Source organism: Syngnathus acus, chromosome 11 (genome assembly GCF_901709675.1).
Source record: "Syngnathus acus chromosome 11, fSynAcu1.2, whole genome shotgun sequence".
NCBI classification, from domain to species: Eukaryota; Metazoa; Chordata; class Actinopteri; order Syngnathiformes; family Syngnathidae; genus Syngnathus; species Syngnathus acus.
This window is the reverse complement of record NC_051096.1, coordinates 6,733,972-6,743,196: the sequence shown is the minus strand read 5'-3', so window position 1 is coordinate 6,743,196 and position 9,225 is coordinate 6,733,972. Positions and strand designations below refer to the sequence as shown.

The 9,225-nt window shown below is 42.0% G+C and overlaps 1 protein-coding gene across 1 annotated transcript in view; it reads right to left on the bottom strand.

The window, feature by feature from the left end:
* Positions 1–679: 679 nt before the first annotated feature.
* Positions 680–9,225, bottom strand: part of zgc:63863 (uncharacterized protein LOC393372 homolog) — a 36,880-nt gene continuing 28,334 nt past the window's right edge. The window contains exons 12-15 of the transcript XR_005099315.1: positions 5,550–5,623; positions 2,016–2,071; positions 1,454–1,555; positions 680–818 (exon numbers count right to left, since the gene is read on the bottom strand). The gene's annotated coding sequence lies outside the window, so the exon portion shown is untranslated. The remainder of the gene's footprint in view (positions 819–1,453; positions 1,556–2,015; positions 2,072–5,549; positions 5,624–9,225) is intronic.

Here is a 9,225-nt window from a genome sequence, read left to right as displayed (position 1 = left end):
ATCTCTGTTGGTCTAATTTGGTATCGTTCCGGCCAATGATACAGATACCGATATCACGCTAAACGGTATCGGCACACGGATTGATATCAAAATCGATATCCACCCCGCATCGCCAATGTATCGAACTTGATATCGATATCCGTATCAAGATACGAGAGGGTGCAATTTAGACTGGTATCGTTCCAGCCAATGATACGGATGCCGATATCAGATTAAGTGGTATCGGTACACGGATTGATATCAAAATCCGTGTACCGATACCACTTAATCTGATATCGGCATCCGTATCATTGGCTGGAACGATACCAGTCTAAATTGCACCCTCTCGTATCTTGATACGGATATCGATATCAAGTTCGATACATTGGCGATGCGGGGTGGATATCGATTTTGATATCAATCCGTGTGCCGATACCGTTCAACGTGATATCGGTATCCGTATCATTGGCCAGAACGATACCAGCCTAAATCGCACCCTCTCGTATCTTGATACGGATATCGATATCAAGTTCGATACATTGGCGATGCGGGGTTGATATCGATTTTGATATCAATCCGTGTGCCGATACCGTTTAGCGTGATATCATTGGCCGGAACGATACCTGTTTATATATTTAATAATACACAAACAAAATGGATGTGTAAGCATTTTATTCATGATCACTAATAAAGCAAATGCACAATACAAATAAACGACTTTAGTTTCAAAACTAGTTGACAAACTCTCCTCTGGTACCAGGGGGCGAGGGGGGGCAGTGTGCGCCTCTGTTTCTTTTCTTCATACAACTTCTTGGTTGTTGCCTGCTTCTCTGGTACATCTGAAAATACACATAAGATATTTTAATTTTCCATCAAAATGGCTGAATGGAGTAAGAATTTACCTGGAGTTCAGTTGATCCTTATTCCATCCCCACGCTATGCTTTGAGCATGGATGGCTAGTGATATATACATATATATATATATATATATATATATACACATACATATATATATATATATACACATACATATATATATATATATATACACATACATATATATATATATATATATATATATATATATACACATACATATATATATATATATATATATACACATACATATATATATATATATATATATATATACACACATACATATATATATATGTATATATATATACACATACATACATACATACATACATATATATATATATATATAAATGTTGAAGTTTAGTCTTTGTCTTCTGCGTATGTTTATTATCTATACTTCTTAATGTGTTGCCGTACTGTAATGATCTTCTGCACATGCGCTGTACACTGTGCAGTGGCAGCAAATAGTTCAATAAGGGAGAAAAACTGACATTGATTGGAAGCCTATGATTCACAACTGTGTCACATGTATAACAATGTAAATTCTGCCTAAGACTGGTGAAGAATTGTTTTGCACGAACTGTTTTGTTTTCACCTTCTGGACACCATTCATCTTGGTTCATGCAGCCAGGCATCACGTTGCCACCATCTTGTGGTCAGTTTGAGAATGCTCTCGGTGACAACCAACGCCAAAGAGCTGACAACAAACGAGAAAATCAAGCTTTATTTCAATGTTGGTGTTTTAAAGATAATATTAAAACTAAAATCAAATAAGTTTTTTCTATTTTTAATTATCTGTGGGATAGTCACACTGATCAAAGCCATCACATGTCAAACGTGACTGTAAGTTGAGATGATTGGCTACGCACAGACATGCATGCATACACAAATTTGCTTCTGGCATGGGACCATGGACATCTGCCTGGGATGTCTTGCTTACCCGCCCTAACCCTCACCCACGCACGCACGCACACACACACACACACATATGCCCCCAACACTGCTAATCCTCAAAGTGTCCAGTGACCTGTTTTCACTAGCCCATTGTCATATGTCACTCTGGGTTTAGCTCTTTGTCATACAAAACCTGTGGATGTTCTCAGCGCACACATTCATCAAGTCTTCCTTGACACACATCACAATTTTACTTGACTTACCACTTTTGCAGAATCGTGCGAGACAGCCCACTGTAGCCTCTCCTAAACAGTCATTTCTGTATAAAAAAAGAACATCAGGAAAGGAAGGGTCATATCCAACATGTCAATTTTAGCCATTTGAGGTTGTGCGACTGAAGTTGACTGAAAATTTTAAACATCGTGAGGTAGTACGTCAAACAGGAAAGCTCGTCAACATGTGTTGCGCAATATTTGCAGTCGGTGCTGATTGGATTTTCCACCACATTTGCTATTGAAGAGAACCTTGAGGGTCTTGAACGCTACTCTTATTCAACTACTCCCCCCTTCTCATTCAGCGCCTGGCCTCAGCCTACTTTTCTTTCTCCGCCTGATGTTTCCATTACAGGAATAAAAGCATGGCAGCTAATCCACTTATGTGTTCCTTGGACGACACACATGCGTGCACACACATGGCGAAAAAATACACACAAAAATGTATGGGTTTTGCATGGGAACTGCAGGCTACATTAATACACTTTCCAACACACACACAGTGGTGGTAATCTCCCAAGACAATTTCCCACTGGTCCTTCCTATGGAGTGAAGATACGAAGGAATTGAAGTGTTGGCAGGGGGTTTGCTTGAGTGTTAAGGCGTTGGACAGATCTAATTGTGATGTCTTCAACCCCACCTTGTTTTTTTTTTTAAATTTATTTATTATCATTTCTCTCCAGGAAAGTCGTTTACACTTCCTTTTGTCATGATGACGATTGAAGGACTTGGACAGCAGGGGTGTCAAACTCATTTTTTTGGCGGGCCGCATTGTAATCATAGCTTCTTTTGGAGGGCCATTATGATTGTCAACCCAAAGAAATGTATGAGCACCTCAAATTATATTCAGTAAAAGCTACAAAACAAACTGACAAATGACTCGTTTTCAAATCAGACGAGTAAAAACTGGTCAACTATTTAAAAAAAAAAGATATTATTCAAAGTGAAGACAATTTGCAATTCTAGTAATGACAGACGAATGTGATGGGTTAGGGTTTCATACTAGAGTTAGGGTTTCAAAGTATGGTTTAAAGCTAGGGTTTCAAAGTAGGGTTTCATACGAGAGTTAGGGTTTCAAAGTAGAGTTTAAAGCGAGGGTTAGGGCTTCAAAGTAGGGTTTCATACTAGAGGTAGGGTTTCAAACTAGGGTTTAAAGCTAGGGTTAGGGTTCCAAAGTAGGGTTTCATACTAGAGTTAAGGTTCCAAAGTAGGGTTTAAAGTTAGGGTTAGGGTTTCAAACTAGGGTTTTATGCTGGAATTAGGGTTTCAAACTAGGGTTAGGGTTTTAAAGTAGGGTTTTATACTAGAGTTAGGGTTTCAAAGTAGGGTTTAAAGCTAGGGTTACAGTTTCAAAGTAGGGTTTAAAGCTAGGGTTAGGGTTTCAAACATGGCTGTAAAGCTATGGTTAGGGTTTCAAACATGGCTGTAAAGCTATGGTTAGGGTTTCAAAGTTGGGTTTCATACTAGAACCCCAACCCTAGCTTTAAACCCATGTTTGAAACCCTAACCCTAGCTTTAAACCCTACTTTGAAACCCTAACTCTAGTATGAAACCCTACTTTGAAACCCTAACCCTAGATTTAAAGTCTTAGAGGTAAGGAGGAGGGGGTGCTAGAAATAGAGGTCACAACCCACGGTGACATTATAGCAGATTTATTTGAGATATAATATGGCGTTTGCTGTTGTATTTCTTGGGCTTGACACTTTGGAATCAACAAAGTGTGAATATACCAAATGGAGGTGGTAATGATAACACCCCCCCCCCCCCCCCCATACACGCACACACACACTTTGGTCAAATGTTAATGATTGACTAATTCCCAGCGTTAATTCTCTTGGCGTTAAAATTCCTCAAGCTTGCAAACGAGGAGTGTGAGAGAGCGCTTTAAAAGCGTGTGAATACATGCAGGGGATGAGAGGGAATTAAAAAAGAAAGCACTTTACTTAAAATAATAACCATGTTCATGGTCTGCTTGCTCCCCCAACCCCTCCTTATATTTAACTCAGTGGACTGAGAAATGAGAAGAACGCAGGCAGAGGCGACGTGAATAGGACGGGACGGAAGGTAAAGAGGAGGAAAACGTGTCGGCCACTGCTGATTGTCATATTGTTGAGAGAAAAGGCACAGCCCATTTATTTTGGCCTTTTACACAGCAGGTAGCAGCAAATATAGTGTGACCTTATCAAATTAGCGCCACAACGCCTGGCCGCCGACATGCAAATCAAACCTTTAATCAGATCTTTTCCGGCTTAATTAATTAAGTACAGTAATGAATGCAACATCCTGTTGCGATGAAAACGTGTGTGTATATGACAAGACAGTCCAGGTGGCTAGATAATGAAAACATGTTGCTCATACTTGATTTTACACAGAAATTGAAACGCTAACATCTGGCCCGATGAGGTGTGTTGTTCTCTTTGTCATCCTCATCACTGAAGAGACTTTTTTTAATCAAAGATCATTAAAAGCTGAATGTCAGGAAATTCATGATGTTGTTGAACGGGAACATCATGAATGCACGCGCTGATTTGTTTTTATGGACAAAAGTATTGGGAAAAGTGGCTGTTAGAAATTTGAGAGAAATGAAAATTGCAGTCTACGCCTTCAAATGGTTTCTTTTAAGTTTTGGTGTCCGACTGTCATCAAGCAAGCAATGTTATTTTCTTATCCAGTTCGTTTTTGTTTTTTTCTTCGTATCGCTATGGCAACCAGACCTGTGGAAGCCTTTGTTTAAATAGTGTGTGTGTGTGTTTTTGTAATATTTTCTAATCCTGGACCAATTAATTTAAGCCCCAGACGGAAAGGGGGAACATCTTGTCTCTCTCTCTCTCTCTCTCTCTCTCTCTCGCTCTTTCTTCCTTACCAGGATCTTCACCTTAAAATCATTTTCTACTTATCCACTCCAAAGCTTGTTAAAAGTTTTTCTTTTGACCTTAAACACTTAAAAGGACAAATCAATGCGAGATGTCGTCCTTTGAATCCAATTAGTAAATTTTGTCTCTTTTTTTGTTGCTCTTACGTTTTCCTGATTTTGCCAGCACATTAATGCATTTTGTAAATAAATTGGCTTTTCAAACGATGCATTAACTTCTTGTTTCGACTTATTCTGTGGCCCAAGGGCAATCGTGCGTGCGTGCGTGTGTCTTTCTAGTGGCTGCACAGTTGGATGCTGAGAGCGAAGCAGGGAGAGGAGCTCAGTGGGAGTACAAGATGATACGCGCATGCAAAAAAATATACCCCGCCAAAAAAAACCAAGCCCCAGATTGGCACGCAAACATGAACTTTTGAACTGCGGGCTTACACACGTCTGCGCGCTCTCTCGCACACACGCTCAAGCTCTCTGAGCCGTTTTCCTTTCGCCTCAAGCCTCAAATTTGCTGTTAGTCGCATTTCTTCGGCTATAGGACGTGAACGGAGCACCGAGGCATGTCAACAGTCTCGCCAATGAAGTTGGACCACTTGTTGTGAACCACTCGTTGCTAACATTATTATATAAAAAAAAAAAGATCACAGTGTAAATCGTACCTTTGCCAGAGTCCAATATTGACTTTGCATCCGACGAAACGTTGTTCACCAAGAGGACAGTTCCCTCTAGGGACCTGTATGAAAAAAAACATAGAATAAAATTCATCAATATTGATAGAAACTTTTTTTTTCCACCATTGGCTGTCATACTAAAAAAATAAATAAAACAGTGCCAACACATTTATCTTGGAGAGCCATGCTGAATATTAAAATAAATAAAGTAAAATGAATATATCATTTATTTTAAGACTGCATTTTACACTCCAATATGATGATGTGGACCAATTTCAAGAGATGCTACGCCTGTCAATCAAATTGGAGGCAGGTCCAAACATCCGTATACAGTAAATATGGTTGAGGTTGTTAAAGCATATTTGGGATTCAAAGTGATGTCTACTCTTAACATACGCAGACAACAAAGGAAAAAGACGCACGCACGCACACCCACGACTCTATTCCCCATATGGAGCGTCTCCTGAGAGAAAACCCTTTGAGGGAGGCGTGCATGTGTGTGTTTTTTTATGATGTCACTCTCGAGTGCGTGTGTGTGTGTGAGAGAGAGGCCAGTGCACCAGTCTGGAAATAGGGGGCACATTAATCTTATTTGTCATAACCTGTCCCGCGAGACACTTGGACCCCTCGTCCCTTTTTACCTACGCACACACACACACACATGGACTGTGGCCCCCTCCTGTGTGCTATCAGTATCTGCAGCGGACAGAGAGAGTGAAGCTAATTACATGTGAGCACTAAGACGGTGGAAGCAAGACAAAGAGCATGCTGCTGAGTGCGTGTGTGTGTGTGTGCCACTATGTGTGCACATATGTATGTGTGTGCGTGGCCTGCCTTTGTTTGCAGCCTTGCCGCAACTATCAGACGACACAAATTATACTCCTCCTTCTCATCAGTCCATGCTAGATGTCCATCTTGTGTGTGTGTGGAGGCAAGACAGAGACACACAAGAGTATTGATGTTTTAGGCAAGAGCCTTTACCATTTCGGATTGCACTTCTGATTTGTCAGAAGAGTTGTTTAGCAAATAGTACATATTACCGCTAAATTACGCTTTGTAATCATTATGACTCATTCAGTTTATATTGCATCTGTAAAATTTGTTAATCACAGATTTTTCACTTTTTTTTTTTGGAATGACTGAGTTGTTTTCCCGCCTACCAATTACAGTGCATTTTTTCTCTCCAAATAACAACAACTCCTGTGTGTGGTGTACAAGACAGCTTGAGGGTTAATTAGAGAATAGTAAAGAGAACACATGTGGCACTTTAATATCCCCTCTGCACCGCAGCTCATTTCACAGACCACCCGTTCCGTTGTTGCGCTCTTCCCGTGGCGTGTGTGTGTGCGCATGTGTGTGTTGGTAGCTATGACCAGGGTCATGGGCGTTCCTGCACCGCCTGTCCCGAAGGCAACACACACGCACGCACGCACACAGCTGGTGCAGGTGTGTGTGCGGCCAGGAGGTAATTTAAATGAGACGGCGTATGTATTTCAGCCTGTGGCCCTGTCACATCATCAACATCAAACACACTCACATATGTATCTGTGTATCTTTCGGTCATCCGTCTGTCCATCCAAGCTTTTGCATGCGGCGTACACACAATCGTCTCTTTACGACTGCTCTAATTTCCCTCATTACAAGCGCAATTTCCTAGCAGGGCGCCTTGCAGCGTTTAAGAGATTTAGGGCCGCAGACGGGGGTGAGCCTTTGCGAGCGCTGCTTTCACGCCACCAACCGGTGACTGGGCAACAAAAGGCCAATCTGTTTGAGCCATAAATGAGCAGTCAGGTGTGTGCGCATGTGTGCGGGTGTGTGCGACTCCGAGCACTAAATGAACACTCTCTCCATCTCTCATCTATCAAAGACTTGACACCAGGAGCAGCTGTGAGGGCACACACACACACACATATGCACGCACTCCACTACTTTAGCAATTTGGGATAATTAGCCTACTATACAATGTCTGCCTGCGGTCCCCAGGGCTCCTGTGTGTGTGCGTGCGTGTGTGTGTGTATGTTGCAGTCAATGTCTGGTAAGGATCAGCTGTGTTAAGCGTCCCGTGACATCTAAACTACTAATTCATTGCTACATTAACGCCATTGATTAACATACGGCTACAGACACACACACATCTGGGGATTCCTCAGGCCTTTCACTGTCACTTTAAACACAAAAGATTTTGCAGCACAAACCCATGCATTCATTCCACTGCATAGAAGTCATTGACAAAGTATTTTCATAAAGGTGGCATCAATGTTGGTGCACTCCTTTGAACTGGATCGTACTATTTTTTTCTGATAACTTCTAATAACTATAAAGTATTCTAATTCGGGGCAAATGAAAGTTGATCTCAAGGCATATTTAATCAACATGGGCAAAATTGCTTGGAGAAAAAAAAGCTGCACGACACATAATCTCTGACAAATGGACTCAAGAATCATCAACATTACACGGCCCACCTGCACGCCTTCAGAGCTGATAATAATGCTCCATTGTGAGTTACATACTGGTGCCAAATAAGATGCAAAAAGGACATAAGTGTGTTTACTGCAGATGATCCTCAGCGTCCCATGGAGCCAAGAGCCAGGTGTTGGCTTGGAGGCGGCCAAATCAAGCCGCCCAAATCAATAACATCTTGATTGGAGCTGATTGCGCTCCTCGTTGCCTACCACGTACGCTAGCTCGCCGCCACCATCATCAACATTCTAAAACACCCCCTCCGCCTCCCTCTTCCTTCTCGTTGTCTGCTCACAAAGCAACCAATCATGCAAACGGGATGGCGTTCTGGAGGTTTCCAACGCCTTGGAGTCAATAAAGCCTTACATGCCGGCTAATTCAAAGATGTTATGCTATTAGGTTTAGAGGGCGGGTGTATGTTTGCGTTGAGGTGATGCTGCTCCCCTCAGCCAAAAAAGCAAAAACATCTGAGGCATAGATGTAAGACAGGCCAAATAAGATGGAGGCCATGAATGGAAAAACAAGATTCGGATCAAAGTCAGGAGGGTAAAGATGCAAAGAATGAAAACAAGGGTAAAAGGATGGAGGTAAAGACGGGTATGAAATATTTAAATGTAAACCTATTTGAAAGGGGGAGAAGTGATTGACAACATCACTGGGGGCAAGGTTGTGAGGTCCATTTGGATCCTCTGGGAAATTAATGCAAGGACGCGACATGAATCCTGGAAATGATCATGACGCCATGCCGTGCTCACGTTAAATGGCAGTCGAAAAAGTTTGGCAGCTCAGCGACTCATTTTGTCAGATTTGCGAGTTCTTCATAGTAATGGCTGCACGGAAGCAAAATGGCTGACTTCCTCTTTTTGCTGTTTTTACATTTTGTTGTCTTCTCTCATGAGAGACATCCAACATCCCCATCCTCCAATTTGACCTTGTTGCTAAGGAGGGGGGGCTCGAGGGGCGTTGGTGGTCAGTGGGGTTTTCGCGTGGGCCGAATGAGAGCAATTGGGGGGGGGGGGGCTTGAACACGGTGCAATCTAAGCTTGGTAATGAGCTGTCATGTGCACATTGGGGTGCTCCCACACATCCCCAAAACAGTGGTGGCCATCAAAAAGAACCATTTTGATTATTTTCCATTTCCATTTTATCCTAATGTGCTGCCTGCTCTGGCCAATAAGCCTTCTGGTCAAAAGGTGACGACCAA